The sequence below is a fragment of the Branchiostoma floridae genome, chromosome 3 (genome assembly GCF_000003815.2).
Source record: "Branchiostoma floridae strain S238N-H82 chromosome 3, Bfl_VNyyK, whole genome shotgun sequence".
Taxonomy (NCBI): domain Eukaryota; kingdom Metazoa; phylum Chordata; class Leptocardii; order Amphioxiformes; family Branchiostomatidae; genus Branchiostoma; species Branchiostoma floridae.
The window spans coordinates 26557629-26575448 of record NC_049981.1 but is presented as its reverse complement, the minus strand read 5'-3'; the positions used below and the strand labels follow the sequence as shown (position 1 = coordinate 26575448).

Sequence of the window (17820 nt, the reverse complement as noted above, 5' to 3'; positions counted from 1 at the left end):
AATCACGACATTTTGTGCCAACACCGCTCTTCCATCATCCAACATCGATCCTGTCAGACCGGCTGCCGGAGGCAGAGATGGGAGGAACAACTCTCACTTTCGTTATTGCTCTGATAACGGTCAAATGTTTTATGCACCTTAACGGTGCATGAACTCAAGCACTTTGAGCCAATAATCAATTAGTATATTCTAGATTAGAATCTAAACTGGAAGGCAAGTTATTATTGTAGAAGCTTTATTGGCACCACAATGGTTAATTTCAAACGACTGCACAGTGACACAAAATAAATTTACTAACTATACAGGCTAATTAAATCTGCAATGGTAGCGCGCGATGCCATTGTCATCGAGGTAGTTTCTACGCCTGACATAGAAACTGCGAATAGCCCGTCGTACCCAAACCTTCACCTTCCCTGCGATTGCCGTGTCTCCTAATCAGCTGTGATACCGCGCCTTTGACAATGAACTTGCTATGTTTGTCACGCATGCCTGCTAACTAAGTGATGTCGTTAACACCCTTCAAATTATTGAGAAGCCAATGGATCTTTCTCCGTAGATTCAAAGCGTTTACCTACAGGCGAGTGGTTTCGTCCATTAATAAGTCTTTGAGCCGCTCTTCTATAAGTTGAAAGTCAAGTCCTTTAGGTATTACGAAGGGTTTTGTGAGGTTGATACAAAGAACCGTCTCTTCGAAATGAGAATGACAGGTATCGCAAGATGAATGTTCGTGGAAGGGGAGAGCATTAGTTACAAGAATCTGACGACAGGACAGACAACATGCTTGAGAGAGTTACGAATATCCCTGTCTTCTTTGCAGCAAACAGTAATAAATACAAATTGGTATTAGCAGAGGTCGTGACATCGAAACTACGTAACAGGCGCCAGAACATATAATCTATAAATTGCATGTTATACAAGCTTTCCCGGCATGACCTCAAAAAGTACTCTTTCGAAGAGTCTCCATTCCACCGTACGTGCCCAAGCACATTTCAATTTATTGGGCAAATCAGTCACTCGTATATATGGCTTATAGTGGTTTTATCTGAGGTTTTCTTTCATGGCGTAAATGGTCATAAAAGGTTGCTTCTGGAAAGTGTCCACATAACCAGTGTACATTCAATCTTAGGCTTTGCTCTGTCATTATGCATCACTGGGGATGGGGAGGGGTGATGTGGCTTCTTGGCCCTGCAGCCTTCCCTTCCCAATATACAGGGAATTTCAGGAAGTGCTGGCTATTCTATCAGCAATCTGTGCCCGGGGCAGTACAGAGCTTTTATAAAGCAATTTCCAGGAGCATTGAAGGGAAGCTCTTACCACTTTTAATGACCCTTTTACTAACATTGCAAGAAATGTTATGGTAGGTGAACAGTCTGATAGAAAAGAGAACTTGGAAAAGTGTCATATAGAGGAGGATAATTTCTGCCTGTTTCGTGGCTAGATTTAGAGTGAAGTAGAGTAGCGCTGGTAGGATATTCAGAGCTGCTAAAGTCTAAAATGTTGGTAAATTGTAGGGCTATGGTCATGAGTAGGTTTTAGTGTTGCCCTTGTCGAAAACGTGCAGATCTTGAGTCTTAATTTCTCCCAAAATACTTTAGACTTTCAGCAATCATTTCGTTGTCCATGTCAGAAGCGATCTTTCCTGGAACAGTAACTCTCTTGTGCCCTTAATGCCATATATTTGAACTCTAATAGCAGCGACAACGGAAGGAAGTTGAAGCTCTGTGGTGGGATAAGTCTAGTAAATGCTGCCTCCTTCACATAATTATCCTTTCATCATTGAAAGAACGCGTAGGCTGTCGGTCCTCTTTGGGAAATAAGTGGCTCTGGTGCTCCCCACGTCAGCGTTTCTAACATCCTTTTAGATTAAAAGCATGCCAGGTACATTCCAGCTTCACCTCTTCTTTAACTCTAAAAGGCTCGCCGTCTTAATGGTCGGTAAAGTAATGAGAACGCCTTATCACGACTGTACATGGCGTCCCTCCAAACATTGAGGGACAGTCAGCACAAGATTCAAGTCGACATTGAAAGCGACGAGCCTGTCGAGACAAAAAGGGTAATTCAATCAGAACAACAGAATAGATTTATACATGTCGGTAAAGTTATGTTTCGAAAATTGAATTGGTAGGAAAGATTGCCTGATTTGTGAGTACAACATTGACCTGGGAAATCGGTATTGCACCGAGAACCCACCTTGCCTGAGCGTCCTTGTTACCAGGACGTGAGGAGGGTTATAAAGCTAGTAACAAGCTCTCCAGAGATGCTCTCCAAAAGGGCGCTCAATAAAGTGAATACGGTATGTTGACCTCACCCATCAACGCAACACGAGAGCGACTCGGGTCAGTTCGTCAGCAGAGGTAAAATCAAAAGTACATCAATGAGCTGGTATGGAATTAAAGCGGAATTGTGAACAAGATACCAAGGCGCTTTACACTGTGTCTTTCGGACCTCCAGCCTTACCGATGAAACGATCTGCATGTGTGTGTGAGCGTGGCGAACACTTGGTCTTGGATCGAAGAAACACGTAAAGTCTGAATACATAGGATGGAATCAAATCATGGTTTGTTTCAGGCAGACTTCATAGGTCAAGACATGGGATCAAAAGTCAGCCATACATCCTTCTACACCTCAACTGATATTAGAAGCAATCCTATTTCAAAGTTTGTGTTGTCCCAATGAAGTAGATTATAAATTTGCATTGTTAATACGTAGATAGGTCGAAGTGTTTGTGAAATGACAGGCCAAAATTAAGTGATCCACACATACACTGACATTGCTCACAGTGAATATCGTCTACGCAATCACGTTTGGGCAGTGAGTGTCAATAGCCTGACAGTGAGCACCGCACATAATGATCTAATAAGAACGGCAGCCAGGCAATGAACACGGCCTAGACAGCAAGCACCCAAGGAAGACATCACGAACCAACCATAGGCCTAGGGCATAACAAGCTTCGCGCCAAACTAAACGGACTTAAGCCTAGAAACACCAGAGTCTTCAAATAACAAACCATCCTTATTAAGGGCTCCCGTATCTTCTAAAAACACCCGCCCACATTTTCCCTCTGCACGGCTCCAATACCACACTCCGGTGAACATATAATCTACTCTATAGCACAGTTGTATGATATCGTGGTGCACCATCCGTACATTGTTTTGTGTGCAATTAATTTGTAGAATCCGATGATGAGACGATCTTGGATTAATTTCTGCATACCTATGTGATCTACCACATATACTTAAAAAATACACTACAAGCCTGGTCGGCTCTAATAACTTCAGACTCACGCGCCAATAACGAAATCAAGCTACAAAAGTTTCCCTGCTCCTCAATGCAGAGTGTCGAATGCAAGGATGCCTGCCGGTTACAAAGTTGTCATGGCCTTTTGCGCTGCTTAAAAAATATCGAAAACGTCAACTGAAATAGCCGTAACTCCTTTCTACATGGTTATCTTAGTAAGAGCATTCGCAGATCTGTCTTTTGTGAAAAAAATGAGGTAGAGGGGTGTTATTTATTTCTTTTTCACTTTTAAGAAAATAGAAAACAAATTAGTTACGTACGGAAAAAATGTAGTAAAAACGTTTAACAAGTTTGTTTCTACTCGTATTACTGTCATGTGTGAAAGTAGTTATCACGATTTTTTATTAGAAAACGTTATTTTTAGATAAGAGATAAATAGCTAAAGCTGCCTGCGGTAATAGATGTTCTTATCCCCAGCAAGGGTTCATAAATCTTATTCCCTGTAGTTAGTCTTCTTGATTACTTCATATGCTGCTAAATACCTTTCAATATGCAGGGGTTTCATTCAACATGCATTATTGAGTGTTTTATCTGTAATAACCATACTTCACTCAGTCGGGGAAATTAGAATATTTCTGTACTTTTTTCCCCATGACAAAGATGCACGTTTGTATATCGAGGCAGACAAACATCATAAAATACTTGGGAACAAATTTTGAGAGAAAATGTTATCGGGTACAAAGTCAAAGGCCTGTTAATATATGGTGCAAGCTGTCAAAAGGTTAAGTATCATCTAGAAGACAACAAAACACAAGACACATAGTTCTTTATCGGTGTAATTCTTTGAACAACCAGGCAAATATTTGGTCGCACCATTTTCATATATTGGTCTGTTCAAATCCACCTTTCAGCCGTGCCCATTTATATACGCTTTAATCAAGGCATTTCTAATAACTTCCCCTCCACTGTTGTGTCTGCTGCACTATAATCTGCACTAGGGCTGAGTATCGGTACCGGTACAAAACCTTTTTTTTCTTATTGGACCGGTCCAGAAAAAACGGACCGGAAAAAAATTAGGTGGACCGGATGTTGGACCGATTAGAAAATTAACAGATTATTTTATCAGACATTCACACGTTTTGGCGCTTGCAGGTGGAAGAAAATAACAAGAGTGAAGTAGAGTAGAGTTTATAGTAATTTCTACCAAGTTTTACAACCAATCGTACAATTACAGTTAGTGTTGGAAGATTTTTTAAACGCCAGTGTAAGTGATGTTCCACCAAACAGATTTCTTTGTAGTGAAATGGACCATTGGTATGAGTCATACTGAATCAGGTCCAGGTGCAGGTCCGAACCTGGACCTGATGCTTTGGACCTGAACCGGACCTGGACCTGAATTTTCTGTACCGGCACCCAGCCCTAATCTGCACCATTTTCCATCATCAAGTTAACTATTGTCTACATCGATTCCCGGTCGAACAAATCTTTCAGACGAAAGTTGAAAACGTGTTGGTGTGTTCTGAATACATATGGCAACCTTCGTAACTTTGAAACTAAATCATAAGCTTGGTTTGTGCCCATTAAAGCTGAATCAGACGTGTGGAGATATTCATTGACAGACTTACTGACCTGTCTTTCGAGATGATAGGGTTAAAGTAAAATTAAATTCAACAGCTAACGATGCATGAGATACAGTTACTCCGCCTTGAGCTTACTTACACCGCCTTTCCACTAGAGGCTGTGACCGTGCTGCAACCACGCAGCGACCATACATTTGACAGGTCGCTTATATCGATAAAGAACGATATGTTTTGTTATTTTCTATATCATACTTAATTTTCTATATCATACTTAATTTTCTATATCATACTTCTATACCATACTTATTTCTATGTCACAATTATTTCTATATCATACTTAATTGACAGCGTGCACCATATTCCAATTATGCAACTCCACGTTTGGTCGCTGTGTGGTACTTCAGTGATCGCCGTTTAGTGGAAAGGGGAAACTAATAAAACATCAGCGCACGAAGAAATGTTAAGTCTGTAATGGTTGTTTCATGTACCTGATGGATTGTAGAAGAGATTGGCTAAATCACCATTTCCTCCTAACAGCATAAATGACACTAATGATTGAGATTCGTGTGTGCTTTGCTAGAAACCAAATGTTGTAGGTATGCACGGCTGAGGCATTGATTTAGACATTGTGTTAGATGTATAAATCACAAAACCGTACTATAGCGGCGGTTTAAGCAAAATTGCACATTATCTTATTTGATAAAAAACATCATCATCAAAATGAAGTAACAGTTGACTAAGCTGTATTTTATGTGGTCTGTAAAACTAGTTGGTTTGTGATAAAAAAATAGATATTATAGATGCTCAGAAATAGGGAAGGTCTGAAACATGAACTCGCCCTTGCGTGATTTCTACATAGGAAGGTTTTCAAAAAATATCAACGGGATCCGGAAATTTGTGGAAACGTGTCAAACTGAAGCAGTAGATGTCTTTGTGGATAAGCAGTTGCTCGGAAAGGAATGCTGTAAAACTACATATCTAACTTAGCAAAGAATGAGAAAACCATCAGGCGACAGATTTTATCTCATGAAAAATAGATGTAAAAACGTGTATAGTTGCAATGGCAATAAAAACCGTAGACCGTACTCACCGCAATCAACAGGTAAGTCTGTGAGAATGAGCCGGTGTCTGGCTGTTTGAATCATATAGAGCTGACGGACAGAGCCGGTACACGGTGCCGCAGCTGCATCATCCTCCCGCACAGGGCGGCCCACAGGCAGCCAGGCCCGGCTCACATGGATCAGTCCATAATGGTCCCTCGTAGGGAGGCGCGAGGATATCAGAAAAAACTAATACGATTTTCAAGGCTTGAATGATTTATGAATTCCAATACTGAAAAGAGACGGCTGGAGTATATTTTTACCGGAGGTGAGTAAAAAAATGACGCAAAAGGTCTCAAGGAAATGTGTACATGTATCCTTCCAGTCAAGAATATAGGATGGAAAATGGCACTAAATGAACTGTTCTGCAGATATCATTGGCATTCAACTATCAATGTACAGCTTTATAAGGAATAAGGTCTTCATTTTCCCCCACGCATTGCCCGTCTTACCAATATATATCCACAATAAAACAGCAGTCTTCCCATATCATCCAATCCTATTATCTACTAATCAAAAGCGTTAAACATTGTAAAGTACACCAAAGACCTCAAATCCACCGGGAGTAGAAATTGTTTCACAACAGTTGTTGCTCATTGTGTTACTGCCTGTACTTTGTTCGTCTGTTTGGAATTCAGCACGTGGGGACAGAATATAACGTTATCACAACGAGCAACTTGTCGTATCTTTAATCCATCTATCATGTATCCAAGTCATATCTAACTCATATCTAGCAACCGCATGTTACAACTTCTGGAGAGACGCCTACCGTATTGGATGGAGCAGGTCTGTAATAACTGCCGATGAACGTCACTCATAGCCTGAAGACTGAAGAAGCAAGCTATTTGTCTCCAAGAGGTCGAAGGGAGGTCATTTACCGCCAGTTTTCTGAACCTAATACAAAAAGTGCTGCCAATTTCACGCTAAGGCAGCCAATTTACGGCAAGCTACTGGAAGTGGCTGTTGGGGTATGAAATATAATTGGCAGGATTGTCGAAGATAAAGAAACAAGGATCACTTGCACTCATGGCCATTTCCACCCAATCACAATTTCCCAGGTTATTTCTATATAATAGGGAGGATTTATGTGCCTTGGTGCCGAGTCATCTGTTTTAAGAATGTCTGATGTGATTGATCTCTCATGAAGTCTATGGATTCCACCGACTTTAGACAAGTTTACACGAAATCTAGGCGTAGATCACTACTACAAGACGGAATGGTGCTCTCCGTTTCAGATTTTCCCGTCGATTTCAACCAACGTTCCTCATCCTGTCGGACCCTCTAATTGTTGAATCGCTCCATAAACATTCTCTCTTTGAGACATGTACTAGAACTAATGGCATTATCTGAACGGTAAATGTATGAACTTGTGAGAACAATCCATTTAACGTCGCTTAGGACTGAAGACGAATGTTGTGATGAAGGACCTCCCGTAGAGGTCTTGGCCTGATCCTTTGATGTGTTGTGATACCCCGCGACAAGACCATTAATCTTACACAGCCACCTGGCCGGCAGTGGTCGCATCTGACTTCAAGGGATTTACTCGGTAAGCCTGTAGAATTAGAATCACGGTTCAGTTCCTAATGCTTGTAAGCGTAGGAAACATACTAATGGGAGCGTTCATACTTTGTTCTTGAGAATGTTGCTTCTAAAAGACTATATTACCTATTTTTATCTTCACCAAGAATGTTAATGTTTTGGGTATCATTTGCCTGTCTGTATGTTTCTGTATCCGTAAATAGCATAACTCAAGACGTTGTGGATGGATCTTTATGATATTAGGTATGTTGGTGGGGGTCGACAGAATAAATATGAAATTTGATGATGGGCTTACTAGCGGCTTGCTAGGATAGTGCAGCCGAACGCCCGGTTTTAATATCTCGTGTTTTGGACTTGCACACTATGGTTGTGGCTTTTGAGTGGTAGATAGCTGTTGTGCAATATATTCTCGCCGATAGAGGTACACCGTTAAAGTTTTTCAATATCAGCAGGAAAGCATGTGTTACACTCTTCACGTCAAGCATGATTTACTGTAGCCGTTTTGACATTTCAGTGAAAAATGTCCTCTACAAACGCTACAGCTAAGCCGTTGATGTTTCAAACATCACCAAGATAAAAAGATACAACATATTCTGACGTGGGTTGATACCAGGCACATCAATGATATCTAAATAGGTATGACTCGGTGGGACGCCCGTGGTGCTACAAAAGTATGAAAAAATATTAGGTATTCTATCATTTCCAGGGAAGTCTATACCCTCCATGGTCATTAGAAGACCTATACAGTCCAATAACACGTGCTCTTGTCCAAAATTTTCTACACTTAATCTTAATAACTAATTAGCTTAAGGTAAACGTATTAACATTGCTAGAAAGCCTTTCTCAACGATGTTCTTGAGTTCTACCATAGTAAGCACTCTTTGACGTTTATGTACGCTTACATGTGAGACGGTCTCTGCATGATCTTACATTGCCTCCTGCAGCTTGTCTGTATGTAATATATTCTAGATTTGAGATCTGTATCAACCAAAATAAATTTTCCAACCAATTTAATACTCTTCGGGTGATATCGATGTGTGTCTTCTCAAATATTCATCGTTAATTTGATGTCGTCCCACAACACTTCAAATTTGCAGAACGTAAATTGAACTTGGTTAATAATCCTCTGTCAAAAGTTTCAAACCGTTTCAAACAACAGCGCGCAAAAGTCTATTCAAATTCATTCACATATTTAGCCACATCATGTTCTGAAAATGCAACTACTAACAAAGTACTAACAAAGACTCAAATAATTCAAACCGTCACAGATCGGAAACAGATCTGTCCTACTAAAATGACATGGACATTTGAAGAAGTACTTAGACCGAGCGCCTTAGGAAAGCGTTTACAGGCACGTTATCTTTGATGTTCCACTTCCTGCCTCATGGCCTGAAGATCGCCACTGGAAACACGTCAGAGTCTTGTAAAAACTAAAAACAGCCGCAGTTGGGAGATTTAGTTGTTTTCCCAACAGATTATGTACAATTACCTGTGTGTACGATGTCTTAGACTTAGTACTCTTACAGGAAAGGTGACCAGATAGTAACATTCGGTCGTAGAAATTTGCCTTCGCATTAAAAGAAAACGATTACTTTCATCGTTTGTGTTCTATACATAGCCCACCATAAAATGTTGCTGTGATGCATATCGAGCATAGTTTGCAATACTCGTTATCAGATGCGCAGGGTTTTGAATTATGTTATTCTGTGTAAAAAGATGCCGCGTTGCTTTATGATAAAGATGTCTTCATATGTTTTGTGATTACTATGCAATGCAGTGTGATAGATGTTACATCTAGCGACCTTCATTGTACTTTTCCTTCCCTTGTTTAGAAACAAGGCAACAGGGCTCGTAACAGGCGTATTCTCTTCACGTCCTGCACTAACCTGGATAATACGTGGAAGTTAGATCTCATGAAGGCAATTCAAAATGTCACTAATCAAAGAGAAATCCGGAGTTATATGGAGATTTGATCCGTATGAAAATGACAAGGTTAACAAAGCCAATTAACCCTTTTACGTTGTCATTACGTTGGATGAATTGTTGTACAAAGTACACAGCAAGGCTGCTTGAAGCTGAACCCGTGATCGCAAAGGTATATACTATTAATGTTTATTGCAAGTTCATGTTCATGGGGCTAATTGCAAGTGAACAAAATCAAATACATGAAGTGATTGAAAACGTGTAAATAATCTACATTCTAACATACAAAGATTAACTGATTGTACAACTGTACGTACATACAGGATATTAAATACAATTCTAAAACCTACATTACTATTGTGGGATTTGAATTCTTCTTTAAAACAGTTATATAGGTAGCAGACGATATGTACACCAACGGTGCGTGTTTGTGTGCTTGATTCTCTTTCAATCTCTCTCTTTCTCCCCCTCTCTCTCTGTTCTGTGCATGTGTGTGTGTATGTGTGTGTGTGTGTGTGTGTGTGTGTGTGTGTGCGTGTGTGTGTGCGCGCGCGCGTGTGTGCGCGTGTGTGTGTGTGGACAGCATAACTCGACAAGCTGTCCAAACAATGGACATGCTATGGTCGTTTTTGCTATTTTAATTGGCGTGTCGTGATTTTTTTTTAGATAGCTTAACGTAACTGTATGGTAATAATGAAAATGAGAACCCGCTGTGCATTATCAATGAGTAAAATTTATCAACTCACAGCGTTTCATGATAGGACCTTTAAGCATGTAACATATGTAGAGTAAAAGAAGAATCGCTAGATATCAATTATGCGGATGGAGATGTCATTATTCTGATTAATAAAAGATACTTTTAATTAATTCTATTGAATGATTGGAGTATCATATTTCCGGCATTAGAAAGATAATCAAAGGTTAACATAATCAGATAATGATTATGAAATCAGTGCCGTATTTACACAGTGCATGAGGAAACAGTATAGCCTTGTTTGGTAAGATAAGACTGACAAATTATCAACAACGTCTGTTATATTTGGGTACAGAATAGTGGTACGTACCTAAACTCAATGTCAGGTTTAGGTCCGGATTCAGGTCCAGCAGTACAGCTAGGTTCAGGTCTGGACTTATAAGTCCGGACCTGAACCCATCATTGCATATTATGTGCATTTTTTGAGGGGGAGGGGAGATGGTGCATATAAAATTGCATGTTGCATGAATTGAAATGCAATGTGAAAAATACATGAAAATAATATACAGCCAGTGTAAACACGAAATGTGTTTTGTCATTTTCCAGTGCAAATAGCACTGTCTATGGAAGGTTTTAGATCTTTTTTTAATTTTTAAAAAACTGTATTCAGTATTTCAGCATAATACACAATAGCACATACATGTACATCATTGGAGCACAATGGAAGATCAAACATTAACATGAGGTATTACAAAACTGGGTGAAAGAGAGAGGGGTAACAATCATTGATCATTGGTCTGTGATTAATTTAACAAGTGTATCTAAGGGATATCTATCATTGGCATATTCGCAATTTTAGCTTTTAGAAAGTTTTAGATGGTTTAGAACAAAATAAGGGAATGTAAGTGACAGATTGCTTTTTACAAGTGCGGACTTGGCTCCGGACATTTAGGTTTTTATTGGACTTGGACCTAAACATTTTTAGGTCCAATTCCAAGTCCGGGCTTTAGGTACGCACCACTAGTACAGAACATGAGCAACTGATATGGCAATTGACGACCATATTTGCAAAATCGATAAGAAAAAATTGTGATACGTCAGTTGAAAACATTTGGTGAAGGCATGGAATGGTAGAGCTCTAATTTAAGTTGCAAAATTTGCAAAGTGTTTCCAAAACTTTCTCATATGTTCCTTTACCCATGGGTTTTCTCATGCACAGTCGTATGTGCCCGCATGTACAGTCACTGTTAAAACCTGGCACGGCATACCCAAGGTGACTCCGTGCAGTAGTAAATCCGTTGGGCACGAATCATTTTCTTACCAAATCCAATTCCTCTCCTCCAGAACCTTCAAAGCAATTCACAATAACTCGTCAATTTCTATCGAGGCAAGTGAAAACTCCCTCTTCTGTCAAAGAAATTAGATTTAGGATATGTCAATGAATAGATGACGTAGATCATAATGGAAATTTAATTTGACAGCGCATAGGTTCCAATAGAAATGTAATTTTGCTGCAGTATCCTCCGGTGAACACCGAAATGACCTCGCTATTAGACCAGCGGACGTTTATTAAGGACAATTAAGGGAATACAAACCACGAGCGTACGAGTACGGTCAGTTAAAACTGACAGTGAAGAACAATTCCGTATATCCACTTGTTTGTACAGAGCTGATGACAGTTGGTGTACTTTTGTTGTGCCAATGAATGTTTAAATGATAAATAAATACATGAAATAACCGTTATCTGACACATTAATCATCTTTAATATATCGATATATTTTCTTAATGTATCATATGTTTGAATGTAAATGCAGGGTTCGCGGGGATTTAATTTCGCGGTAGCGGAAAAATGGACTTTTCGCGGTGGTTTTAATTTCGCGGTAGCACCATGCACTGTAGTCTCTTACTGTTATGAAAAAATGTTCGCGGTGGTTTTAAATTCGCGGTGAAGCGGCCGCCGCGAAAACCGCGAACATTAATCCACCGCGAACATTTCTGCATTTACAGTATATTCATGGGTTGCTTGAAGTCAATTCTTTAGAACCTCATTATCTGAAAACTAAATCATGGAGGGATATTAAACCGTCAGACGCTAGATGCAATGCGCAGTTCATAAGACCGCTATGAGTTTATTCGGCTTCAGCTATTGTCACAATAAACCCTACGTAAAAAAAAAAAAAAACTATAGACATAGACCTCACTGATATGCGTGTATTTTACTTCTAAATGTATCAGCTACAAGATGTAAATTTTGGATACTATTAATCACATTCCTACCGGATGTTTCGGTAATAACTCATCAGGTTCGAGTAGTTGTGCTCCTTGTGGCCTTGCGAGTGTTTGAAGCTGATTTAAGCGAGTACTAAGTAAAGAACTGCACTCTGCTTTACGGATAACTACGCCCACTCCTATCTTACTTTATGGGTCGGAGATTTGGGGTTCTTTCAAAAGTTCAAAATCTTGCCCAATCGAATCCGTACATCTAAAATTCTGTAAACAATCCCTCAATGCCCCCAAAACAGCTAGCAATCTTGCTGCACGGGCTAAATTAGGGAGGTACCCCTTACACTTGGAGGCCTCCCTAAACGCCATTAAGTTTTTCACTAGAGTTTGCTTGAATGTGCCGGCTGATAGTCTCCAGGCAGACGCACTTTTATGTCAATTAGAATTAGAATCTTTAGGTAGTAAATGTTGGGCTTTCGGTGTGCGGAAAACTTTAGAAGAATGCGGTTATGTCTTTGTTTGGCATTCTCCACACTCAATTGTTTCAAAAGTGCCCCCAATCATCTCCGCTATTCAACAGCGTTAAAAGGACATCTACTTTTAGACATTCTTACGCGAAATCCATAATGACAACAAAGGCAAATACGCAAAGAACAAATTACGCTCATACAGACTGTTCAAATCCACCTATAACGAAGAAGAGTATCTTAAAATTCCGAACGAACGACAAAGATCTATTATCACCAAACTACGAATCAGCTGCCACAAACTCCGTGTTGAATCAGGGAGGCACAACCGCACACCTCTGGAGCAAAGAGTCTGTCAGTTCTGTAACCTGAACAAGGTCGAAGATGAATCTCACTTTCTATTAGATTGTAGTTTATATAGTAACGATAGAAGTATTCTTTTTAGCTATATCATAGGAAAGTTCCCTCGCTTTGAATATATGTCTAGTGTTGAAAAATTCATTTTTCTTATGAGCTTTGATCAAACGACATTATACAAACACATCTCAAGCTACATATTTAACATAACTAAGAAACGAGAAGAAGCCGAACAAACGAACAAATGTATAGTTTAGTTTTAGAATTTATGTTTTAGATTAATCTTAGAAACCATGTTTACTGCATTACTACCCTTTGTATCTATATGCCTGTACTTAGCCCGATAGGGCATGAATGTGCAATAAAGGCTATTATTATTATTATTATTATTATTATTATTATCATTATTAATTCAATATCTTTGCACTAGACAAATTATGTATAGGCTCTGAGAGCTACATTTTGAGCGTTTCCATACTTTCAGACTGCATGGTTAACTGTAAGAGAATATTACATCCAGACCCAAAATATGTATGTGTACGGTATATGGTTGTGCTTTGTCCGTCTCTTATTCATCACATATACTTTATACGGTAGACTATTTATCAAGCATCGTTGTAAATATTTTGGTTGTGATTACGGGATGCTAGTAGTAGTAGAGTCATACGGGATGCTCATTTATGTAGTTTCTAAAAGGTTCCAAAATATAGAAAACGCGATAGTTGGAAAATTGTGTGCTAACGTGTCTTGTTCTTGAATGATTTAAAAATAGTTATCAATCACGGTTTCAGATGAAAAATCGTTTAAAACAAAATGTGATTAATAAACTGAAAAGGATGCTGCCTGCCCTTTTTGAAGTATTCGTCTTTGGTAGGCTAACGGGCAATTAGAAAAGTATAAACCCGCATAGATTCAGCAGTCATTCCGAAGTACAGTTTAGACAACTGAAAACATCAATGTCATATTGCAACGTCGTCCAATAACCAGTCATCCAGACACCGCACATGTCTCTTGGAGATAGAAAATTTTTCCCAATGGAAAAGGATGGATAAGGCAGGTGGTACAACATTGTGTGGGTGCTTGAAGATTGATGGCTACACAGCTCCTCCGAATTGACTTTGGTGTGTTAAGAGCGACTGAAACGCCCCATCCATCTTCCCAAGCATTAATGTCTGCTTGAACAGGGCACTTACCAAACGTTCCCAATAATTCAGGTTGACGTGTGTCGTGTACATACCCATAGTCATAGCTTTAGAGATCCACGTGAAGTTTATCTAAAAGTAGAGATGACAATGCTGGATATATGTTTACTAAATCTCTTTCTCGAGACGGCAAGACATGGATTCTCCCCTTCCTAAACTTTCCACTCTGACTTTGTGTGCACGTTATGCCTGCATACTTGCTCGCTACGACCCAATCTACCGCTGTTTTCACTAATCCTGAGGGTTCCAAAGCATCGCCACAGCAATTCTCCCTTATAGTCTTTGACAAAAATTCGTTTTGAAATGTGGATGATTTGCATCTGCGTTCTTTCTGGTTCTCCTGATCTATAATTGGGTGTCCAGTTTGTCAACCTCGTGTGCTTTTGAACCCCCAGCAGTATACTAATAGCGTCCTTGAAACATTAGAGTCTGTCCTCTCTAATCTTCTCCGGCCCGAGACATTAGGATGCCCTTAGTATAACCATTGAATGTAATATATTGGCTGGACATTTAATGCAATTTGTACAAACCAGGCAAAAGCTTAATTATTTTACCAATATGGGAGAGGCTTTTAGCTAACTTTCCAAGGTTCACAGACTGACACAGAATAGTGGCCACGATTAGTAGATAGAGAGACACCTTAAATTTTCTGACAAGCTAGACCTCTTTATCTTTTAAAGCTTGTTGCAGGCCACCGTTGAGAGCATTAATGTCTTCTGAAGTGGTTTTCATCACTACCAGGTACATTCACGTCTGCATTTAAGGGACTTTGCCATATGCATCATATATGTCATGAAGTTGATAGGTTCGGTTCTAAGCGAATTACAATGTTATGAGATGCCTTCTGGAGTTTTCCCTGTATCTGGTGGATTTCTAATGGCGGTAGCCTCTCATACCAGGCATGCATAAGGCATGAGACGGTCTCCCGTTTCTTTCATCATTTTACTTCTTCCATACTTCTTTCAAGTTTATAAAGGCAAGGTGATCAATGCACAATGACCAGTACTTGACAGATGCACACAGCTGGATAAAAGATATACCTATGCAAACTGTGCTCATGCATCTGGTCGCCGATAAACATCTGTAGCGAGTTCAAAGCCAGCTACTCCTTTGGATTCAGATCCTCCATTCCGTCTCCGACGTCTAGCGCTTTCTCCTTCCATCAGAGCTGAACTTAAAGCATGTTTGAGGACACTGACAGATGACCGTTGTCCGTACGATGTATTGCTTCCACTGCTCGTCCTGATTAGAAGCACTTGTAGCTTCCTCCTTGTCCTTGAAGAATTACCCCTTTTCGTCAGATTCATTAGCACCACAGGCAGGGTGTACGCTTCAATCGCGTACTGTTTGTCGTAGATATTTTAATATACGTAAAAGTTGCTCATTCATAGTCTTCCATTTCCTTTCAATAATGGAAACCTTGACCCCAATGTCTTGTAATATCGTTTGTGTGTTGTGCACGCGTCGTTATAGGATGTCTGGTATTTCAAAATCCATTACATACATCCGGATCTTTTCTTTTATCTTCCCCGGTTTTCTGTGCCTAATGCCTCCCTTTTCGTATCTCTGTAATTTATCTACAAGAGCTCTTGGGCTGACGTCACAGATGTGCATCACCGGGCCCAAAATGGAAATACCATCAGTACCGTCTTAAAATTATTGGAAATGTTTCGTTTCTTGAAACTTTTGGTCAGTTCAGAAACTTCGTGGGTTAGAAGGAACGGATAGGTCTAGGCTTTTTGAGCTGGTTCAACATTTGTTCAGTTCATGAGGTTTATTTGGCGATAGGACAGATCTGAGTTGTGCGGTCTGGTATTCACAGCGCGGACGGATATAGCAGAGAGTCGGGACAAATGTACGTTTTGTTTCCAATGTCCAACTGTTCCACGAGTTTGTTTTTGTCTTTGCTTGGTTATTACTAACCTCTCTATGGCTAATTATGCTTACGTTTTTCAGATTGAAATGTGTTCTAGTACCTTTATGAGGTGCTCTTCCAGTGTGTCTTACCATAGTACCCTTTGGCCAGACCTTGCTGTGTCATCTGCCCTCTTATCCACCATGTAACTCCCGGGTAGGGATTCCCGCTCACCCTTGGCTGCCCGAGTAACCTTTGCTGCGCGACAGAGCGTGCCCGTAGGCCAGCAGGTCAAGCCTCGGGGCGGCCCGTTGCTCCGATACACCGAAACATGTCCGCTTTGAGATGCTAGAATCACTCTCACTGGGGTTGTCATCAAGGAGACCACGGAGAGGGTTTGAGTGAGGAGAGCTCAAGACTAGAAAAGGCTGACTTCTAAATGAGTGTCAGCTAGTGGCCGCGGAAAACTTCTTGTTGGGTTGGGACAAGCCTACATCTGAACACCTTACTTCACATGCTTACCTAACCCCATGAAACCAAATTACATCCATACTCGTTGAGTGCACGTGATCTTGCGTATACAATATGTATCAAAACCTACTACATTATGACTTCTATACATGTAACAAATAGGGTCTTTGTATCCAGACCACGATCAGTGCTGATAGCTTTTCCATGTTGCCTACACAATGATTCGCAGATCTCCTTTCCATGCTGAACTGCAGCTAAGACATAGTGATCATTGCGATCAAGTCAGGTAAGGTGGTATAAACTTTGAACTTTAATCATAGGTACAATGTGTTTTCACCTAAGCTATACTAGTAATTCGTTATTTCTTATTACGCCCATAGATGATTGTAATTATAATCGACCTGAATCTCCAAATTCACTTTAAATGTATTTCTGCAAAGGTTCGCATTTTTCAAAATTGTGTTGACGTAGTGATTGGAAGTTGCATTTTAGTTGGCATAGATTTGAATTGCAATGGAGCTTAGTCTAATCTTGCCCATTGCTTTTGCAGTTCCTTCAGTATTGCCTTCGATCGTTGCCGTAGATGTACAATTCACGACTTGTCATGGATGTCGTGAACAAATTGTGAATCGTCTTCTCAAGTCTATTCTTTTTGTTACCATGAACTAACAGTTTCATCTTTGCGCATCCAATAGAAATTCATCGATAGCTTTTGCAGGGTGTGTTTGTTGTTAAATATGACCTGAATATCACCGGAGACGAAAACGCCACAAGAAACAGTACACGGCCGACTTGGTAACACCTTCAAAAGCACATTAGTTGAATTTCATTATCATAGTTACGAAGCAGCATAGGCTATTTGGAGTGGCCCCGATTGTCAAATACATTACAGTTTTTGTACCGGATCATTTGAATGTATCATTTCCTTTCTATCTAGGAAGAATAGGAAGCGATTTTAGCTATCGTTTAATTCTCTAACGTACCTTATTTCCAGACCGGTGTGCCTTCTTGAGTTACCTTGATCCTCAGTTTGTGGTTTACTGCCCTGCATTCGTCACTGACACGTTCCTATACACCACTCTCCTGTGGTACTACTCCCCACGTACCGACCGTTCCCAACATGCCGAGGCGTGCCGATAACACCGGGGAATGTCGCCGACCCGCCGCAGAC

The 17820-nt window shown here is 40.1% G+C and overlaps 1 protein-coding gene across 1 annotated transcript in view; it reads right to left on the bottom strand.

The window, feature by feature from the left end:
* The window catches only part of LOC118412238 (neuropeptide FF receptor 2-like), a 26859-nt gene extending 9039 nt beyond the window's left edge, over positions 1–17820 (bottom strand). Inside the window, exon 1 of the mRNA XM_035814960.1 lies at positions 17633–17820. The gene's annotated coding sequence lies outside the window, so the exon portion shown is untranslated. The remainder of the gene's footprint in view (positions 1–17632) is intronic.